The sequence below is a fragment of the Lolium perenne genome, chromosome 5, assembly GCF_019359855.2.
Source record: "Lolium perenne isolate Kyuss_39 chromosome 5, Kyuss_2.0, whole genome shotgun sequence".
Taxonomy (NCBI): domain Eukaryota; kingdom Viridiplantae; phylum Streptophyta; class Magnoliopsida; order Poales; family Poaceae; genus Lolium; species Lolium perenne.
The window spans coordinates 64,927,537-64,941,285 of NC_067248.2; positions in this window are offsets into that span (position 1 = coordinate 64,927,537).

A 13,749-nucleotide genomic window follows, 5' to 3' on the forward strand; every position below is an offset into this window, starting at 1 on the left:
AAGAGATAATATAGAAGAATTTTTCACCCATGTTAGTATGGATGAAGATTTTGAAGATATACCATTATTAAAAGTTGCTCCTACTTATGAAAGTGCTTTTGCCTGTTTAGTACACATGTTGGAAACTAGATTTGTTAATCTCAATCCCATAATACAACATATGTTTCTTACACTTTCGGATATGGAGATGGGAGAAAAGAGAGATTTTGTTTTAAAAGTCCTTGTTAGAGAATTTGAAGACATAGCTAAAGAAGCTAGAAAAGTTTTTATCAAGCATAAGAGGCTTGGTTTCTTCCCTGATTTTAAACGAACACTTGAAAAGATGGACATTGATAGAATAAGGTACACTAATAATGTTAATGATGGTAAGGAAATTAAAGCACCGATACCTAGTAAGCTCCTAGGGATGCATGAAGCTTTAGAAAATAACTATGCTTGGCTTGTTCCTGAAAATTTGTTTGATGAGAATAGTAACCCTAGGAGCAATGAAAGAGGAGTTACTTATATAGATCAGATACAATGCATTGTTGAGAAAACTCCCGACTCCCGAGGTAATGATGTTGATGCTTCATCTCTTGATAATACTTGATTTGCACTTTCTGCGCCTAGCTGAAAGGCGTTAAAGAAAAGCACTTCTTGGGAGATAAACCAAGTTTCATTTTATTTACTGTATTGTTGAGTCTTGGAAGTTGTTTACTACTGTAGCAACCTCTCCTTATCATGTTTTTTTGTGCCAAGTAAAGTCTCTATGGTAAAGTTGATGCTAGATTTGGATTGCTGCACAGAAACAACATTGATGTCTGTCACGAATTCACGCAGAACTCTCTGTAGAAGAGTCAAAAAAATCTGTAAATTTACGTGCGTGATCCTCATATATGTACGCAACTTTCATTAGTTTTGAGTTTTTCCGTTTGAGCAAGTTAAGTGCCCCTGCAAAATTCTTCTTTACGGACTGTTCTGTTTTGACAGATTCTGTTTTTTATTTCTCATTGCCGCTTTTGCTATGTTGAATGAGTTTCTTTGTTCCATTAAATTTCAGAAGCTTTGTGCAATGTACAGAAGTGTGATTGTGTCACCTCTGAATATGTGAATTTTTGATTATGCACTAACCCTCTAATGAGTTTGCTTGAAGTTTGGTGTGGAGGAAGTTTTCAAGGGTCAGGAAAAGAGGATGATATACTATGATCAAGAAGAGTGAAAGGTCTAAGCTTGGGGATGCCCCGGTGGTTCATCCCTGCATATTTTAAGAAGACTCAAGCATCTAAGCTTGGGGATGCCCAAGGCATCCCCTTCTTCATCGACAACTTATTAGGTCACTTCTAGTGAAACTATATTTTTATTCCATCACGTCTTATGTTCTTTACTTGGAGCGTCTGTTTGCTTTTATTTTCGTTTATGGTTTGAATAAAGTTGGATCCCACCATCCTTATATTGGAGATATTACGCTCCGCTTTTTCATATGGAACACTTGTGTTCTTAGTTGTGCTTTAATGTTCATGGCGAAGGCTGAAATTGCTTCGTTGATTGCTATTTGGTTGGAATCAGAAAATGCTTCATATGGTTTGGAAACTTGGCAATTGTTTGAGCTCTCATAGATCATGTTTTAAGCTCTTGCATCATGTAGTTTAATCTATTAATGGAGAACTACCGTAGAGCTTGTTTAATTTGGTTTGCATGATTGGTCTCTCTAAGTCTAGATATTTTCTGGTAAAGTGTTTGAACAACAAGGAAGACCGTGTAGAGCCTTATAATGCTTGCAATATGTTCTTGTGTAAGTTTTGTTGTACCCTTGATACTTGTGTTTGCTTCAAACAACCTTGCTAGCCCAAACCTTGTACTGAGAGGAAATGCTTCTCGTGCATCCAAACACCTTGAGCCAAAACCCATGCCATTTGTGTCCACCATATCTACCTACTATGTGGTATTTTTCTGCCATTCCAAAGTAAATTACTTGAGTGCTACCTTTAAAATTTCATTCCTTTATCTTTGCAATATATAGCTCATGGGACAAATAGCTTAAAAACTATTGTGGTGATGAATATGTAGTTATGTGTCTTAGTTCTTATAAGTTGCTTGTTGAGCGGTAACCATGTTTCTGGGGACGCCATCAACTTTTTACCTTTGTTGGATATCATGTGAGATGCTATGCATGTTCGTCTTGTCTGAAGTAAGTGCGATTTCATGATCAAATGGTTTGAGTATGCATATTGTTAGAGAAGAACATTGGGCCGCTAACTAAAGCCATGTATCATGGTGGAAGTTTCAGTTTGGACATACAACCTCAATCTCTTATGAGAATATTATCTGTTGTTGAATGCTTAAGCATTAAAAGAGGAGTGCTGCGTGTAGTCGACACGTCCGTTGGGAACCCCAAGAGGAAGGTGTGATGCGCACAGCAGTAAGTTTTCCCTCAGTAAGAAACCAAGGTTATCGAACCAGTAGGAGCCAAGAAGCACGTGAAGGTTGTTGGTGGAGGAATGTAGTGCGGCGCAACACCAGTGAAACCGGCGCCAACGTGGAACCTGCACAACACAATCAAAGTACTTTGCCCCAACGTAACAGTGAGGTTGTCAATCTCACCGGTTTGCTGAAAACAAAGGATTAAGCGTATCGAGTGGAAGATGGTGTTTGTTTGCAAAGAACAGTAAAAACAGTAGAATGTATTCAGATGTAAAAGAATGGACCGGGGTCCACAGTTCACTAGAGGTGTCTCTCCAATAAGATAACCAACATGCTGGGTGAACAAATTATAGGCGGGTGATACGTCTCCAACGTATCTATAATTTCTTATGTTCCATGCTACTTTATTGATGATATCTACATGTTTTATGCATACTTTATGTCATATTTATGCGTTTTCCGGAACTAACCTATTGACGAGATGACGAAGTGCCAGTTCCTGTTTTCTGCTGTTTTTGGTTTCAGAAATCCTAGTAAGGAAATATTCTCGGAATCGGACGAAATCAACACCGAAGATCTTAGAATCCCCGGGAGCTTCCAGAACACCCGAGAACCGTCAGAGAGGGGCCACAGGGGGCCCACACATGGTGGCGGCGCGGCCCAGGAGGGGGGCGTGCCGCCCTAGTGTCTGGTGGCCCCAGACCCCCTCTGACCTTGCCCTTTCGCCTATATAAGGTCCCTGACCTAAAACCCCGAGACGAATAAGCCACGGTACGCGAAACCTTCCAGAGCCGCCGCCATCGCGCAACCAAGATCTGGGGGACAGGAGTCTCTGTTCCGGCACGCCGCCGGGACGGGGAAGTGCCCCCGGAAGGCTTCTCCATCGACACCGCTGCCATCTTCATCACCGCTGCTGCTCCCATGAGGAGGGAGTAGTTCTCCATCGAGGCTCGGGGCTGTACCGGTAGCTATGTGGTTCATCTCTCTCCTATGTACTTCAATACAATAATCTCATGAGTTGCCTTACATGATTGAGATTCATATGATGATGCTTGTAATCTAGATGTCATTATGCTAGTCAAGTGGGTTTTACTTATGTGATCTCCGGAGACTCCTTGTCCCATGTGTGTAAAGGTGACAGTGTGTGCACCGTGTGGGTCTCTTAGGCTATATTTCACAGAATACTTATTCACTGTTATGAACGGCGTAGTGAAGTGCTTATTTATATCCCTTTATGATTGCAACGTGTTTTGTATCACTATTTATCTATGTGCTACTCATGTGATGTTATTAAAGTAGTCTATTCCTCCTGCATGGTGTAATGGTGACAAGCAGTGTGCATCGTGTAGTTCTTGTCGTAGATTATGATCATAATCTCTTGTAGGTTATGGAGTTGATTATCGCTATGATAGTATTGATGTGATCTATGCCTCCTTCATAGTGTGATGGTGACAGTGTGCATGCTATGTTAGTACTTGGTCTATTTTGCAAAGATCTATTATACTCTAAGGTTACTTAAACATGAATATCGAATGTTGTGGCGCTTGTTAACTCCGGCACTGAGGGTTCGTGTAATCCTACACAATTAGTGGTGTTCATCATCCAACAAGAGTATATGTAGCACAAAGGAAAGAGAACTTACTTATTATGTGATCAATGTTGAGAGTGTCCACTAGTGAAAGTATGATCCCTAGGCCTTGTTTCCACCACAAAGAATTGCTTCCCACGCCAGCAAGCTATTTTCTGGCGCCGCTTGTTTACTGTTTTACTGCATCTTTACTTTCTGCAATATTACCACCATCTATACCACCTGTGTTTTACTATCTCTTCGCCGAACTAGTGCACCTATACATCTGACAAGTGTATTAGGTGTGTTGGGGACACAACAGACTTCTTGCTTTGTGGTTGCAGGGTTGCTTGAGAGGGATATCTTTGACCTCTTCCTCCCTGAGTTCGATAAACCTTGGGTGATCCACTTAAGGGAAAACTTGCTGCTGTTCTACAAACCTCTGCTCTTGGAGGCCCAACACTGTCTACAGGAAAAGAAGCGTGAGTTGACATCAAGCTATTTTCTGGCGCCGTTGCCGGGGAGGAAAGGTAAAAGGTACTCACACTCCGGATCTCGGCTACTAAGCTATTTTCCGGCGCCGTTGTAAGTACTCGAAGCTATTTCCTTTAGATCCTGCAATTGCATCTTTTTGTTTCTTGTTTACACTAGTTAGGCATAATGGAAAACAACAAAAATATGAGAGATCTTTATGAACTTTATCTTGAATTAGGACATGATGTGTTTGAAGAGAGAATTAAAAAACCCATGGAAATTTATATGCATGCTAATGGGAATGTTATTAATATGAATGCTTTGAACACCATTGTTGCTAATGCTATGGAAAATTCTAAGCTTGGGGAGGTCGGTTTTGATGAAAATGATCTCTTTAGCCCTCCGGGTATTGAGGAGAAAGTTTATGTTGATTATGATATGCCTCCCATTTATGATGATTATAATGATAGTGGTCTTTTGGTGCCGCCTACTATGGAGAGTAAATTTTATTATGATTATACTATGCCTCCTACAATTGATGAGAATAATAATGATAGCTACTTTGTTGAATTTGCTCCCACTACAACTAATAAAATCGATTATGCTTATGTGGAGAGTAATAATTTTATGCATGTGGCTCATGACAAGAATGTTTTATGTGATAGTTATATTGTTGAGTTTGTTCATGATGCTACTGAAAGTTATTATGAGAGAGGGAAATATGGTTATATGCATCTTAATAATATTAAGTTTCCCCTCTTTATATTGAGAATCTTGAAATTGCGCTTGTGTTGCCTTTCTATGCTTGCCACTATACTGTTCATGAACTTGTTTATTTACAAGATTCCTTTTCATAGGAAGTGGGTTAGACTTAAATGTGTTTTTAATTTGCTTCTTGATGTTCTCTTTTGCTTCACCTCTTCTTTCTTGCGAGAGCATCATTAAAATTACTGAGCCCATCTTAATGGCTATAAAGAAAGAACTTCTTGGGAGAGAACCCATGTGTTTATTTTAATACAGCAATTTTTGTTTTGTTGAGTCTTGGAAGTTGTTTACTACTGTAGCAACCTCTCCTTATCATGTTTTTGTGCCAAGTAAAGTCTCTATGGTAAAGTTGATGCTAGATTTGGATTGCTGCGCAGAAACAGCATTGCTGTCTGTCACGAATTCTGGCACAAGTCTCTGTAGAAAATTCGAAAAAATCTGCAAAATTACGAGCGTGATCCTCAGATATGTACGCAACTTTCATTAGTTTTGAGTTTTTACATTTGAGCAAGTTAAGTGCCCAGTCCAGATGCATCTTTACGGACTGTTCTGTTTTTGACAGATTCTGCCTTTTATTTCGCATTGCCGCTTTTGCTATGTTGAATGGGTTTCTTTGTTCCATTAACTTTCAGAAGTTTTGTGCAATGTTCAGAAATGTTAAGAATGATTGTGTCACCTCTGAACATGTGAATTTTGATTATGCACTAACCCTCTAATGAGTTTGCTCGAAGTTTGGTGTGGAGGAAGTTTTCAAGGGTCAATAGAAGAGGATGATATACTATGATCAAGAAGAGTGAAAGGTCTAAGCTTGGGGATGCCCTGGTGGTTCATACCTGCATATTTTAAGAAGACTCAAGCATCTAAGCTTGGGGATGCCCAAGGCATCCCCTTCTTCATCGACAACTTATCAGGTTTCTTCTAGTGAAACTATATTTTTATTCAGTCACATCTTATGTACTTTACTTGGAGCGTCTGTTTGTTTTTGTTTCTGTTTTTGTTTGAATAAATGCTTGTGTGAGAGAGAGACACGCTCCGCTGGTTCATATGAACACATGTGTTCTTAGCTTTTAATGTTCATGGCGAAGGTTGAAACTGCTTCGTTAATGGTTATATGGTTGGAAACAGAAAATGCTACATGTAGTAATTGGTAAAATGTCTTGGATAATGTGATACTTGGCAATTGTTGTGCTCATGTTTAAGCTCTTGCATCATATACTTTGCACCTATTAATGAAGAAATACATAGAGCTTGCTAAAATTTGGTTTGCATATTTGGTCTCTCTAAAGTCTAGATAATTTCTAGTATTGAGTTTTGAACAACAAGGAAGACGGTGTAGAGTCTTATAATGTTTACAATATGTCTTTTATGTGAGTTTTGCTGCACCGGTTCATCCTTGAGTTTGCTTCAAATAACCTTGCTAGCCTAAACCTTGTATCGAGAGGGAATACTTCTCATGCATCTAAATCCTTGGGCCAACCACTATGCCATTTGTGTCCACCATACCTACCTACTACATGGTATTTCTCCGCCATTCCAAAGTAAATTGCTTGAGTGCTACCTTTAAAATTCCATCATTCGCCTTTGCAATATATAGCTCATGGGACAAAATAGCCTTAAAAACTATTGTGGTATTGAATATGTACTTATGCACTTTATCTCTTATTAAGTTGCTTGTTGTGCGATAACCATGCTTCTGGGGACGCCATCAACTATTCTTTGTTGAATATCATGTGAGTTGCTATGCATGTCTGTCTTGTCTGAAGTAAGAGAGATCTACCACCTTAATGGTTGGAGCATGCATATTGTTAGAGAAGAACATTGGGCCGCTAACTAAAGCCATGAATCATGGTGGAAGTTTCAGTTTTGGACATATATCCTCAATCTCATATGAGAATATTAACTGTTACCACATGCTTATGCATTAAAGAGGAGTCCATTATCTGTTGTCCATGTTGTCCCGGTATGGATGTCTAAGTTGAGAATAATCAAAAGCGAGAAATCCAAAATGCGAGCTTTCTCCTTAGATCTTTGTACAGGCGGCATGGAGGTACCCCTTTGTGACACTTGGTTAAAACATGTGTATTGCGATGATCCGGTAGTCCAAGCTGATTAGGACAAGGTGCGGGCACTATTAGTATACTATGCATGAGGCTTGCAACTTGTAAGATATAATTTACATAACTCATATGCTTTATTACTACCGTTGACAAAATTGTTTCATGTTTTCAAAATAAAAGCTCTAGCACAAATATAGCAATCGATGCTTTCCTCTTTGAAGGACCTTTCTTTTACTTTTATGTTGAGTCAGTTCACCTATCTCTTTCCACCTCAAGAAGCAAACACTTGTGTGAATTGTGCATTGATTCCTACAAACTTGCATATTGCACTTGTTATATTACTTTACATTGACAATATCCATGAGATATACATGTTATAAGTTGAAAGCAACCGCTGAAACTTAATCTTCCTTTGTGTTGCTTCAATACCTCTACTTTGAATTATTGCTTCACGAGCTAACTCTTATGCAAGACTTATTGATGTTTGTCTTGAAAGTACTATTCATGAAAAGTCTTTGCTTTATGATTCATTTGTTTACTCATGTCATTACCATTGTTTTTGATCGCTGCATTCATTACATATGCTTACAATAGTATGATCAAGGTTATGATGGCATGTCACTTAAGAAATTATCATTGTTATCGTTTACCTACTCGAGGACGAGTAGGAACTAAGCTTGGGGATGCTGATACGTCACCAACATATCTATAATTTCTTATGTTCCATGCTACTTTATTGATGATATCTACATGTTTTATGCATACTTTATGTCATATTTATGCGTTTTCCGGAACTAACCTATTGACGAGATGCCGAAGTGTCAGTTCCTGTTTTCTGCTGTTTTTGGTTTCAGAAATCCTAGTAAGGAAATATTCTCGGAATCGGACGAAATCAACACCGAAGATCTTAGAATCCCCGGGAGCTTCCAGAACACCCGAGAACCGTCAGAGAGGGGCCACAGGGGGCCCACACATGGTGGCGGCGCGACCTAGGAGGGGGGCGCGCCGCCCTAGTGTCTGGTGGCCCCAGACCCCCTCTGACCTTGCCCTTTCGCCTATATAAGGTGCCTGACCTAAAACCCCGAGACGAATAAGCCACGGTACGCGAAACCTTCCAGAGCCGCCGCCATCGCGCAGCCAAGATCTGGGGGACAGGAGTCTCTGTTCCGGCACGCCGCCGGGACGGGGAAGTGCCCCCGGAAGGCTTCTCCATCGACACCGCTGCCATCTTCATCACCGCTGCTGCTCCCATGAGGAGGGAGTAGTTCTCCATCGAGGCTCGGGGCTGTACCGGTAGCTATGTGGTTCATCTCTCTCCTATGTACTTCAATACAATAATCTCATGAGCTGCCTTACATGATTGAAATTCATATGATCATGCTTGTAATCTAGATGTCATTATGCTAGTCAAGTGGGTTTTACTTATGTGATCTCCGGAGACTCCTTGTCCCACGTGTGTAAAGGTGACAGTGTGTGCACCGTGTGGGTCTCTTAGGCTATATTTCACAGAATACTTATTCACTGTTATGAACGGCGTAGTGAAGTGCTTATTTATATCCCTTTATGATTGCAACGTGTTTTGTATCACTATTTATCTATGTGCTACTCATGTGATGTTATTAAAGTAGTCTATTCCTCCTGCATGGTGTAATGGTGACAGTGTGTGCATCGTGTAGTTCTTGTCGTAGATTATGATCATAATCTCTTGTAGGTTATGGAGTTGATTATCGCTATGATAGTATTGATGTGATCTATGCCTCCTTCATAGTGTGATGGTGACAGTGTGCATGCTATGTTAGTACTTGGTCTATTTTACAAAGATCTATTATACTCTAAGGTTACTTAAACATGAATATCGAATGTTGTGGCGCTTGTTAACTCCGGCATTGAGGGTTCGTGTAATCCTACACAATTAGTGGTGTTCATCACCCAACAAGAGTATATGTAGCACAAAGGAAAGAGAACTTATTTATTATGTGATCAATGTTGAGAGTGTCCACTAGTGAAAGTATGATCCCTAGGCCTTGTTTCCACCACAAAGAATTGCTTCCCACGCCAGCAAGCTATTTTCTGGCGCCGCTTGTTTACTGTTTTACTGCATCTTTACTTTCTGCAATATTACCACCATCTATACCACCTGTGTTTTACTATCTCTTCGCCGAACTAGTGCACCTATACATCTGACAAGTGTATTAGGTGTGTTGGGGACACAAGAGACTTCTTGCTTTGTGGTTGCAGGGTTGCTTGAGAGGGATATCTTTGACCTCTTCCTCCCTGAGTTCGATAAACCTTGGGTGATCCACTTAAGGGAAAACTTGCTGATGTTCTACAAACCTCTGCTCTTGGAGGCCCAACACTGTCTACAGGAAAAGAAGCGTGAGTAGACATCAGCGGGCAATTGACAAATAAAGATTCAATACATATCAATGATGATTACTATGTGATTTAATCAGGGCATTACGACAAAGTACATAGACCGCTATCCAGCATGCATCTATGCCTAAATAATCCACCTTCAGGTTATCATCCGAACCCCTTCCAGTATTAAGTTGTAAACAACAGATAATTGCATTAAGTATGGTGCGTAATGTAATCAACACAAATATCCTTAGACAAAGCATCGATGTTTTATCCCTAGTAGCAACAGCACATCCACAACCTTAGAACCTCATCACGATCCCTGCATTCAATGGAGGCATGAACCCACTATCGAGCATAATTACTCCCTCTTGGAGTTACAAGTATCAACTTGGCCAGAGCCTCTACTAGCAACGGAGAGCATGCAAGAACATAAACAACACATATATGATAGATTGATAATCAACTTAACATAATATTCTATATTCATCGGATCCCGCCAAATACAACATGTAGCATTACAAATAGATGATCTTGATCATGTTAGGCAGCTCACAAGATCTAAACAATGATAGCACAAGCGGAGAAGACAACCATCTAGCTACTGCTATGGACCCATAGTCCAAAGATGAACTACTCACGCATCAATCCGGAGGCGGGCATGATGATGTAGAGCCCCTCCGGTGATGATTCCCCTCTCTGGCAGGGAGCCGGAGGCGATCTCCTGAATCCCCCGAGATGGGATTCGCGACGGCGGCGTCTCTGGAAGGTTTTCCGTATCGTGGCTCTCGGTACAGGGGGTTTCGCGACGAAGGCTATTTGTAGGCGGAAGGGTAGGTCAGGGGGCCACACGAGGGCCCCACACAACAGGCCGGCGGCCAGGGCTTGGGCCACGCCGCCCTAGTGTCTGGCCACCTCGTGGCCCCACTTCGTCTCCCTTTCGGTCTTCTGGAAGCTTCGTGCAAAAATAGGACCCTGGGCGTTGATTTCGTCCAATTCCGAGAATATTTCCTTACTAGGATTTCTGAAACCAAAAACAGCAGAAAACAAAGAATCGGCGCTTCAAAGATCTTGTTAATAGGTTAGTTCCGGAAAATGTATAATAATGCTGTAAAGTATGTATAAAACATTCAAGTATTGTCATAAAAGTAGCATGGAACATAAGAAATTATAGATACGTTTGAGACGTATCAAGCATCCCCAAGCTTAGTTCCTACTCGCCCTCGAGTAGGTAAACGATAACACAAATAATTTCTGAAGTGACATGCTACCAACATAATCTTGATCAACATCATTGTAAAGCATATGAGATGAATGGAGTGATCTGAACAAAAGATTGCTAACAAAGATAATGACTAAACAAATGAATCATATAGCAAAACTTTTCATGAATAGTACTTTCAAGACAAGTATCAATAAGAGTTGCATAAGAGCTAACTCATAAGCAATAAATTCTAAGTAGAATGTATTGAAGCAACACAAAGGATGATTAACTTTCAGCAATTGCTTTCAACTTGTAACATGTATATCTCATGGATATTTGTCAACATAGATTAATATAACAGGTGCAATAAGTAAACATGTAAGAATCAATGCACACAGTTAACACAAGTGTTTACTTCTAAGATAGAAAGAAGTGGGTAAACTGACTCAACATAAAGTAAAAGATTGGCCCTTCGCAGAGAGAAGCATGGATTACTATTTTTGTGCTAGAGCTTTTGTTTTGAAAACATAGAAACAATTTTGTCAACGGTAGTAATAATTCATATGTGCTATGCATAATACTTTCTAGAAGTTGCATGTCTCATGCATAGAGTACTAATAGTGCTCGCACCTTGTCCTACTTAGCTCGGAAAACACGGATTATCATCGCATAACATATGTTTCAACCAAGTGTCACAAAGGGGTACCTCTATGCCGCCTGTACAAGTGTCTAAGGAGAAAGCACGCATTGGATTTCTCGCTTTTGATTATTCTCAACTTAGACATCCATACCGGGACAACATAGACAACAGATAATGGACTCCTCTTTTAATGCTTAAGCATTCAACAACAGTTAATATTCTCATAAGAGATTGAGGTTGTATGTCCAAACTGAAACTTCCACCATGATGCATGGCTTTAGTTAGCGGCCCAATGTTCTTCTCTAACATATGCATACTCAAATCATTTAATCATGAAATCGCACTTACTTCAGACAAGACGAACATGCATAGCATCTCACATGATATCCAACAAAGGTAAAGTTCATGGCGTCCCCAGAAACATGGTTACCGCTCAACAAGCAACTTATAAGAATTAAGACACATAACTACATATTCATCACCACAATAGTTTTTAAGCTATTTGTCCCATGAGCTATATATTGCAAAGGTAAACGAATCAAATTTTAAAGGTAGCACTCAAGTAATTTACTTTGAAATGGCAGAAAAATACCACATAGTAGGTAGATATGGTGGACACAAATGGCATGGGATTTGGCTCAAGGTGTTTGGATGCACGAGAAGCATTTCCTCTCAGTACAAGGTTTGGGCTAGCAAGGTTGTTTGAAGCAAACACAAGTATGAACAGGTACAGAAAAAATTACACAAGAACATATTGCAAGCATTATAAGACTCTACACTGTCTTCCTTGTTGTTCAAACATTTTACCCGAAAATATCTAGACTTAGAGAGACCAATCATGCAAACCAAATTAAACAAGCTCTACGGTAGTTCTTCATTTATAGATTAAACTACATGATGCAAGAGCTTAAACATGATCTATGAGAGCTCAAACAATTGCCAAGTTAATCCAAACCATATGCAACATTTTCTGATTCCAACCAAATAACAATTTAACGAAGCAATTTCAGCCTTCGCCATGAACATTAAAGCACAATTAAGAACACAAGTGTTCCATAAGAAAAAGCGGAGTGTAATATCTCCAATATAAGGATGGTGGGATCCAACTTTATTCAAACCAAAACAAAAATAAAAGCAAACCGACGCTCCAAGTAAAGAACATAAAATGTGATGGAATAAAAATATAGTTTCACTAGAAGTGACCTGATAATGTTGTCGATGAAGAAGGAGATGCCTTGGGCATCCCCAAGCTTAGATGCTTGAGTCTTCTTAAAATATGCAGGGATGAACCACTGGGGCATCCCCAAGCTTAGACCTTTCACTCTTCTTGATCATAGTATATCATCCTCTTCTCTTGACCCTTGAAAACTTCCTTCACACAAACTTCAAGCAAACTCATTAGAGGGTTAGTGCATAACCAAAAATTCACATATTCAGAGTTGACACAATCATTCTTAACACTTCTGGACATTGCACAAAGCTTCTGAAAGTTAATGGAACAAAGAAACTCATTCAACATAGCAAAAGCGGCAATGCGAAATAAAAGACAGAATCTGTCAAAAACAGAACAGTCCGTAAAGATGAATCTGGCAGGGGCACTTAACTTGCTCAAATGGAAAAACTCAAAACTAATAAAAGTTGCGTACATATATGAGGATCACGCTCGTAAATTTTCAGATTTTTTCGATTTTTTTACAGAGAGCTCTGCGAGAATTCGTGACAGACAGCAATGCTGTTTCTGCGCAGCGATCCAAATCTATCATCAACTTTAACATAGAAACTTTAGTTGGCACAAAAACATGATAAGGAGAGGTTGCTACAGTAGTAAACAACTTCCAAGACTCAACAATACAGTAAGTAAAATGAAACTTGGGTTATCTCCCAAGAAGTGCTTTTCTTTAACGCCTTTCAGCTAGGCGCAGAAAGTGCAAATCAAGTAACATCAAGAGAAGAAGCATCAACATCATTATTTTTCTTACAAACACAACTTGTTGCAGAGGGTACCTTAGATGCTCCATTATCTAAATTTCCTATGGTGGTGCTAGGGGTTTTATCAATTTTAGGCCTATAATAATTCTTTTGTTTAGACACCTTAGAGGCATACATGAATTTTTGCTCTTTACCCACATAAGCTTTCTCCTTATCTTGAGAGAAGAAAAAGTTGAACCCAAGGTTCCCATAGCTTTTTCAAGTTCATCAATCCTATTGGTTTAATTACCATGGACAACACAAGTTCCTAGGACACTAATTCTTTCATCAATTCCTCCTAGGGATTTATCAAGTT